At 47.5% G+C, this 7,984-nt stretch overlaps 1 pseudogene; it reads left to right on the top strand.

Moving 5' to 3' along the window:
* Positions 1-5,013: 5,013 nt before the first annotated feature.
* Positions 5,014-5,561, top strand: LOC110547596 (ran guanine nucleotide release factor-like; annotated as a pseudogene).
* Positions 5,562-7,984: the final 2,423 nt, after the last annotated feature.

Genomic DNA, 7,984 nt, shown 5'->3' with positions numbered 1-7,984 from the left:
GGTTTCTGGGTAGGTGAGCATCCCTGCTGACTATGTACGAGGAAGAAATACATCTGTGATGTTTAGAAGCCGAGAGTTCAGAGTTGGCCCACTGGGGCAGCTAGTGGTTAATTATATAACACAGCACCAAAACACTTCAGTGTTGGCATACTGTAATTATTCTCGTGATGGTAGCATGGCAACATGTCGTTAAAGAGAAACCGGTAAATCAGGAGCTTTCTGTTTGTACCTCGTGTTTGCCCTGACCCTGGCATCGCCTGCAACATCTCATAGGGGAAGTTTTTCACATCATGCCTTGCTTACAGAAACACTGCATATCCTATGCCCTTCAACTTAACCTCAAGTAGCAGCTTAGAGGACTGGAATATAGAGAAGCCAGAGTGATGGCTCGGTAGGGAAGGGCGCGTGTTACCAGCCCTGACCACTTGAGTTTCGAGTCCTTGTACCCACACGGTGGAGGAGAGAACCAAGCCCCACTTCTGACCTCTGACCTCTGACCTCCTCATATATGCTGTGCCATGCATGTGAGACCTCTCCACATGCACACAAAATAAATAAAACTGTAATTAATAAAAATTTTAAAAAGCTTATGTCGGGAAGATGGTTGTGGCACACGCCTTTAACCCCAGCTCTTGAGAGGCAAAGGCAGCAGTATCTCTGTGAGTTCCAGGCCAGCCTCCCTCCCAAGCAAAAAAGGTATAAAGTTTGGTTGGAGACAGGATTTCTCCGTGTAACCCTGGCTGTCTTGGAACTTGATCTGTAGACCAGGTTGGCCTCGAACTCAGAGATCAGCCTGCCTCTGCCTCCCAAGTGCTGGGACTAAAGGTGTGCGCCACCACCGCAAGTACCCTTAACAGCTAAGTTTTCATTCCAGCCCGTAAAATAATTAGAAGTCTTACTTTTTTTTTTTTTTAAGTAGAAGTTGCTGTTGGGAGAAAAGATTTTATTTTTATTTGTCTGTTTTATATAAAGGGGCTGCTTGTGCTAGGGCACACGTGTGGAGGTCAGAGGGCAACTTGCGGGAGTCAGTTCTCTTCTGCCTTCTTGCTGAGGCAGTCTCGCCTGCTTCTGCTGCTCCGAAGTGTACTCCTGCCTGGTCTGCAAGCTGCTGGGTGAGTCTCTCTCTGCCTCCCAGCTCCTCTCAAGGTAGGCGTGCCTGGGTTAAGGGTGCTGGCAACTGCACCCTGCTCTTCACAGTCTGTGACTTCCAGGAATCCAGCTCACCGAGGAAAGATTCCTCTTTCTCATCCGCTGCTATTTATTCCTGGCAGAAGAATCTGCAACCAAAGTCGGGTTAAGAGAAGAAAAAAGCAAGCAAACTGTGTCTCGGTTTTCTAGATCTAAAGAAATGAGGCCACTCGTGAATTTTCAAGTCTGAAGAAGTGAATGGCGGTGGAGCGCTAGACAAACAGGTTTGTCAGGATCCCGTGATAACCTTCCAAGAATTTAGTCACACTGGCTAGTCTGGCTCCTTCTTTCTGTCCTCAGCCTTTGGTGATAAGAATGTTCCTCTTCTCTAAGTACAGGGTAAGCACCTCTCATGTAAGGGTCTCATGACCTGCTTCAGAGAGCGATCAGAGAGTTCTCTTGTGGCTTGCCTGGGAGATGGGGAGAAGGTCAGAGCCCTTCCTACTTGAGCCAGTTTTTCAAATGACACCGTGCTGCACATGGGTAGCACATCCTGAACTACATCACGGAACCAACACATCAATAGAAAAAAATCCAAGACACTTGCTCTCTACAAGACACAAAAAAAAGTAGAGGCTGGGGAGGAAGCAGTGTTGGCCTGGTGCTCGCCAAGCAAGCTGTGGGACCTCAGCTAGATTCCCAGCTCCCACTCAAGAAGCGGTGGCTCACGCCCGTGATCCCAGCACTCAGGGAGGCAAAGGCAGGCGGACTGTGAGCTGGAGGCCAGCGTGGCCTAGTGAGTCCAGGACAGCCAAGGCTACACAGAGAAACCCTGTCTTTAAGGAAAAAAGAAAAAAAAAAGAAAAAGGATGGACATGCTAGCCTGTAACTCCGGTACTACGCTGGCTGACCAGGAGCCCAGGTCCCAGTGAGAGGTGTTTCTCAAAAACCAAGGTCGATGGTGAACACACACACACACACACACACCACATGAGGGAGGGCAGGGGCAGAAAGCTTAAGTAATGGGAAAGATTGAGACAAACTCGAGGAGGAGAATTTGATAGTGTTTATGTCTTAATTTTTAAGATGAAGGAACAAAGACTAAATAGAGAATTGTAATCTGTATTTAAGCAAATGTGTCTGGTTTCTGGAGGGGTGCATAAGATGGTGTTGGATACCCTGGAACTGGGAGTACAGATGGGTGTGAGCCATCACATGGGTGCTGGGAATCGAACCCAGGTCCTCTAAGGAAGAGCAGCCAGTGCCCTTTCTTAACCACTGAGCCATCTCTCCAGCCCAGTTTATTTCCTTCGACTCACAGCATTTCAATTCAGAGGCTTGTCTTGTTTCCTAAAAATTTACCATGCCTATTTTGACTGGCATCTCACTTGGAAAAACCTTAAACAATTTCGGTGCATTAAACAATTCCTGTGCATTCCTGAAATTAAAATCCGCAGTTCTTTTAAGAAAACATTTTTCTTTCATTTACATGTATGGGTGTGTGTCTGTGTGCGTGTATATATGTCACTTGTGAATGAGTACACACGGAAGCCAGTGTGCATGGGATTCCTTGATACTGGGGTTACAGGTAGTTGCGTGATGGGGTGCTGGGAACCAGACCTGGTTCCTCTGCAAGAGGAACCTCTGAGCCATCTCTCCATTCCCTGGTGTTTTGAAACAGTGTCACTGCATGGATCTCACCTAGTGGTCTAGGCTGGCTGCCCAGTGAGCCCCAGGCATCCTCTGTTTCTCTCTCTTCATGTGTGGTAACAAAGTAGTTACCACACATGGCTTTTTAAAATGTGGGTTCCAGTAGTCAAACTTGGGTCCTTGTACTTACATAGCAAGCACTTTACCAACTGAACCATCTCCCTGGCCCCCAAATTTTATTTCTTGCTTTTTAAAAATAATATATTGTTATTATACTTTAAGATTTATTTTTATAGCCAGGCACGGTGGCACATGCCCATAATCCCAACAATTGGGGAGTATGAGGCAGGCAGATAGCTGTGCCAGGCTGGTCTACAAAACGAGTGCAAGGCTACACAAAGAAACCCTATTTCAAAAAAAAAAAAAAAAGTTTAAGATGGAACTAGAAATTCTAAGTTTTTTTAACTAATAAAATAGCAAATTTCCAATCAGAGGAGTGACCTCGTGCAGGAGCAAATTGATACCCTATGGCAAATCGCTCAACTTGGCTGTCAATGAAAATATGCTGGACTTTGAGTCACTAGCATATAACATGAGAATTTTTCCTGTGCTGCAAATCTGTCTAAACAATTGTCGAGCTATATTTTAGGTAATTGGACTGGAGAATTCGATACTACGATGGAGCAGCTGAGAGTGGCCATTGTCACAGTAAATTCTACCAGAGTGGACGCAGGACTAGCCACAGGATTATCATCATGGATTGCTGCAGCCATGAATCATCTGAAGGAATGGGCGGGCATGGGAGCGTTAGCAGGCCTTCTGGTGTTGGTCTCCTTGGTTTGCCTGTGGTATATATGCAAGATTAGAGTCTCACAACAGCGTAATGCAGCCATGACCATTCAGGCCTTTACAGCCATTGAAGCAGGACAGTCTCCCCAAGCATGGTTGGATACCATAAAAAGCTAAAATGTTACGCTCAGGATGCGAGGCTAAGCACTGCACTCAGGGTCAGCCGCTTTGGACCCAGAGAAGAGCATGTCTGGTTGCATGCGGGTTGATGCCCCAGGTCCCGCCTCTGAGAAAAAGGTATCGGACGGGTCTGATGCTCTTTGGATGGATGACACCTAAATGAACATCAGTACAAAGTCCCAATTTATTTCTAATATCAGAGATCAGACCTCTACTCTTGCCTGATGCGTCTAAAACAAAAAGGGGGAACTGTAGAGAGCTGCGGAATGCTATGCCTTAAAGATGGAGCTGGTTTCCGCCTTCCACCTTCCCGATGGTGAGTGCTCTCTGTCACGAACAATTCCACATTTGGCTAAGGCTGAGGATCTGGCTTGCTTCCATGTATGTGGACCTATCTGCATTGCCCACGTGGCACGCCTGGGTTGGCTACCCAGAGGCTATTTAAGCTGTGGGCTGGCTTTCCCCAGGGTCCGAGGATTGTTCAAGGTTCCTGAATAAACTGCATTGAAAAAAAAATAATAGCAAATTTCTAGGGCATGACTTGATTTGAAGCTGAATATGGGTCAAGTTGCTTTCTTGAAATTGAGCTTTCAGTGTAACATTTCTATATTGAAAAAGATGACAGCTGGGTGATGGTGGTGCACGCCCGTAATCCCTGTAATCAGGGAGGCAGAGGTAGCTGGATCTCTGTGAGTTGGAGGCCAGCCTGATCAAGTTCCAAGACAGCCTCTCGAGAAAGAAAGAAAGAAAGAAAGAAAGAAAGAAAGAAAGAAAGAAAGAAAGAAAGAAAGAAAGAAAGAGAAAGAAAGAGGAGGAAGGGATGAAGGGAAGGAAGGAAGGAAAGAAGGAAGGAAGGAAGGGAGGGAGGGAGGGAGGGAGGGAGGGAGGGAGGGAGGAAGGAAGGAAGGAAGGAAGGAAGGAAGGAAGGAAGGAAGGAAGGGAAAGAGAGAGAGAAATAAAGAATATGATTGAACAATCTATAAAAGTTCTATCTTCCTGCCTATAGTTCTTTGTTATAGCTTACAACATGTGTATTGTTTTGTTTTGAGGCAAGGTCTACTGTATCTCACTGTCTGAATTAGGGTTTTATTGCTGTGAAAAGACACCATGACAGAGGCAACTCTTAAAAAGGAAAACATTTGAATGAGATTAGTAGGCCCTGAGGAGGTGGTGGGCGCTTCAGGAACCCCAGAGCAAATGATGCCTCAAAGGCCCATGTAGGTGTCTTGAAAACCTCACTGATGTCCAGACTCAAGTCTGAGATCTATGGCTCCCACCAGAAACTGTCCACTGTTCGGAGGCGCCTTCTCTGACATCCTTCCCCCTGGAGCCATTGATATGAGCGGCCTCCTATCGGCCGGGATAACCAAGAAGTTTCCTACCATCCCGTGACCAAATGGAGTGTGATCATGGAACTTCTGTTGCTGCAGGCCCACATGCGGGACAAAGGGGCTGCATGGTACTGTTGTGAGGACATTGGCAGGGTGCAGGGTAGGCTAGGGCCTTGCACGGGCTATCTGTGCAGCCTCTCTGTTTGGAGAACTTATCCCGGGGGTGGGGGAGGGGGGTGCTGTCAAGATGCCTGGTTCCTTTCTGGCAAGCAGCAGATGGCAAAGGAGGTCGCACTGCATCAGGCCTTGCTTCAGCTGCCCGGGTACCAGACTTACCTCTTGCTCACCTTCAGTCAGCCCCTAACTAACAGCAGGTCCCTGGGCCCTAAAAATCTGTCATGTCTACCTTGGAGCCTGGGTAACTTTGAACAACCGGTGACTAGTTTGACTCTTCATGATCCCAACATCTTTGGTCCCCAGTAAAGATACTGCTGCTGAGGACTCAGGGACCCAGTTCTCAGAGGCGGAGTTTCTTTCTGCTGCTTCCCTAGATGTAAACGTAAGACACCTCTTCAGCAGAAATAAACTTGCTTTGTAAACAAACAAACAAATGGAAAAAAAGGAAACATTTGATTCGGGCTTGCCCATAGTTTCAGAGGTTTAGTCCCTTGTCACCAAGGAGGGAAGCATGGCAGCACACAGGCAGAAGTGATGCTGGAGAAGTAGTTTGTGGCTACATCCTGATCCAATAGCAGCTCCTGAACCTCAAAGCCCACCCCAGGGACACACGTCCTCCAACAAGGCCATGCCTCCTAATCCTTCCAAATAGAGTCAGTCCCTGGTGACCAGGCATTCAAATCTATGAGCCCATGGGGGCCATTCTCATTCAAACCACCGCACTGAGACTGGCCCTAAACTTACTATGTAGCCATGAATGTCGGACCTTGAACTTCTGGTCCTCCCGCCACCCCCTCCCCAGTGCTGGCATTACTGTGCCCCACCATGCCCAGGTGTAACGAAGCGTTGGGGGTATATTCCAGGGTTTCATGCACTCTCGACATGCACCCTACCAGCGGAGCTGCCAAGCTAACCCCAGGAATTCTAATCTTCTTAACCTCTAAGAAACCCCAGGAACTGACCTGTAAGTCCAGTTCTGTCCTCAGACCCACTCAACTGGTTGGTTAGGCACAGGGTGTTGTTGATGTTATTGTTATTATTATTATTATTATTATTATGTCCCAAGGTTGTTTTTATTACTACTGCTGCTACTACTACTTATTGTCATAGTTAGGGTTGCTATTATTCTGAGGAAAGGATTTTTTTCAGCTTATACGTCTAACAACCTGCTCCAGCTTTCACCGTTCATCACTGAGGGAAGTCAGGGCAGAAATTCAAACCCAGCAGGCCCCTAGAGTCGGGAGCTGATGCAGAGGCCATGGAGGAGAATTGCTTACTGGCTTGCTCTCCATGACTTGCTCAGCCTTATTTCTTATAGAACTCAGGACCACCAGCCCAGGGATGGCACCACCCTCAGTGGACTGGGCCCTCCCCCATCTATCACAGCTGGATCTCAAGGAGGCGTTTTCTCAGTGGAGAATTCCTGCTTTCAAACGACTCTCGGTTGTATCAAACTGAGAGAATACTAGTCAGGGCTCTTACCAGTGTTTAAAAGCATAAAAAATAAAGGTAAAAAAAGATGTCCACTCCACCTCAGACATCCTCAATGCTGGTGACGACTGGCTGGAGCTGTTTCATGAAGGATGAAGGTAAGCCATAACTGGTTTGCAAGGTCAAATGTCATTAATCATGTTCCCTGATAATATGGTTGGCTGGCCCAAGAGGTTGGGGTGGGGGAGGGGTAGAGCCAAGCCTTCACACACGGAGTCACCCCAGGAATGTCAAGGATGGATCACATGTAGATAGGGTGACCCCAGGAACGCTGATGGTGGATCACACATATGAGGTGACCCCAGGAATGAGGAGGGTTTAACCACAGAGATGAAAGTGTTATGTCTCAGACCCATGAACAACGGCTATCAAAGGTGATACTGACCGCCAGGTTCTCCCAGCATCCCTCAGTCCCTACCTGGTATAGGACCCTCCTGGCTAGCATACCCCATCCCTACCATAACTTCTCTAGCCCAGGGACTGAGGTGGGCTCTCCTTCCCCCAGCTTCTGGGCCACTATATAATTCAGCCATTTTGGCTACACTAGTCACTTGGCCCAGGCCACCTCTCTTGGTTGGCTCTCCCTCCCCCTTTCTTTTCACATGGCCCTGCTGCAGGCTGACCATGTTCTCTCTCAACTCCCCCAGCTCCCCCAGATGTCTGTCTGTCTTCTCCCTTATATCTATAATAAACCTTCTCCTCCACCATACACAGGAGCATCACGACCTGCTTTCGTTATTTTCTTCCTTTTTTTTTTTCATTCATAAGTCACCCCAGGAATGATGAAGGTGGATCACTTATAGATGAGGTCACCCTGGGAATGGTGAGGGTGAGTTCCATACAGATAAGCCTAGGCCATTTGCTGAAAAATCCCTGCCACTGAGATCAGAGAAAACGGAAAAGGTTACATACAGAAAAGACCTTCAAAGGTCACCTCCCTCCTTGCACGGAAGAGGAAGCCAAAGTCCCAGAAGGCTGGGTATCTCTCACGGAGTGCATTTACAGAAAAGACCCAGCCCGAGACTGCAGGCGCCTTCCACTGCAGTAACAGAAATGGGAAGGGGAAAAAAAAATTAAAAAAAAACTGAGTGAGTCAGGCGAGTGGGGACACGATTTCCCTTCCCCCTCCTCTGGGTGGTGGCAGGCAGCCAACTGGAGCTTGCTGCATATTTAATTTAAACCTTTGTCTGCCCTGGCAAGGACAAAGTACAATCTGTTTTATGTAAAAAGTCTTCCCT

Source organism: Meriones unguiculatus, chromosome 16, assembly GCF_030254825.1.
Source record: "Meriones unguiculatus strain TT.TT164.6M chromosome 16, Bangor_MerUng_6.1, whole genome shotgun sequence".
Classification (NCBI taxonomy): Eukaryota; Metazoa; Chordata; class Mammalia; order Rodentia; family Muridae; genus Meriones; species Meriones unguiculatus.
Note: the sequence above shows the minus strand (reverse complement) of the source record. Positions and strands in the feature narration are given on the sequence as shown.